At 42.9% G+C, this 820-nt stretch overlaps 1 protein-coding gene across 2 annotated transcripts in view; it reads left to right on the forward strand.

Moving 5' to 3' along the window:
• Positions 1 to 170: 170 nt before the first annotated feature.
• The window catches only part of nyx (nyctalopin), a 7,319-nt gene continuing 6,669 nt past the window's right edge, over positions 171 to 820 (forward strand). Inside the window, exon 1 of one of the 2 annotated variants that reach the window (XM_032529365.1) lies at positions 171 to 351. The gene's annotated coding sequence lies outside the window, so the exon portion shown is untranslated. Of the gene's footprint in view, positions 357 to 820 lie in introns of both variants that reach the window. The other variant, XM_032529364.1, reaches the window with a different exon arrangement.

Consider the following 820-nt stretch of genomic DNA (forward strand, 5'->3'; position numbering starts at 1 on the left):
AAGTTACCACTCTGCCCCGTTTTGATCTGAGAGCTTCTCTTTACGTCTGTAATCCCGCCAACCGCCCATCTCCATCCACCACTCCATCCAGGGGATTTGACTGCCATTAAGAGATGGCTTTTTGGTGTATTTTATAATACACACACACACACACACACATACACCTATGCACACACAGTGGATGGGGGAGGATGAAGTGTAAAAACACAACCACACACACTGTGAACTGCGTCAGCCTCAGTTTTGCCGTTGCAGGCTGATGCGGGACGGGCAGGATGGACCCATCATGCACCAGTATTTGGACCGGGACTTTAAACCCACATGGAGGCAACCATCTGGAAAGATCTACAGGTAAATGGCACTTTCCTTTCTCTGCATGTTCTCCCATTTTCTTTCTCTTTCTGTTTGCTCAGGTTAAAGGCCCTGACCACCCTCACACGAGTTTTATTCCCAGAACTATCTGGGTGTATTTATACTGATTGATTGTTTAGGCATAATTTACAGGCGTTAAAAAGGTTAACAGGTTAAAAACTAGCAAATGCTAATACTATTTTAATTTCCTTTGCATAAATAAAGACATTTGTATATTCCTAAAATGATGCAGAAAAGGCACAAATTGTTGCAGGAAGATTCACCAGAAATAGAGGAAATGAAGCAAAAATGTCAATTTTGCTCAAAAGTGGAGATCTGAACGCCCCCAAATGTTGAACCCAAAGTTACGCCCTTGATTGAGAGACATCTTCCTGATTCTCCTGTAAACTCTGTTGCACCTGTTCATGCAGGACATATGCTTTATCGTGCTTCAACCATAGCAGAAGTC

Source organism: Etheostoma spectabile, chromosome 11 (assembly GCF_008692095.1).
Source record: "Etheostoma spectabile isolate EspeVRDwgs_2016 chromosome 11, UIUC_Espe_1.0, whole genome shotgun sequence".
NCBI lineage: Eukaryota > Metazoa > Chordata > Actinopteri > Perciformes > Percidae > Etheostoma > Etheostoma spectabile.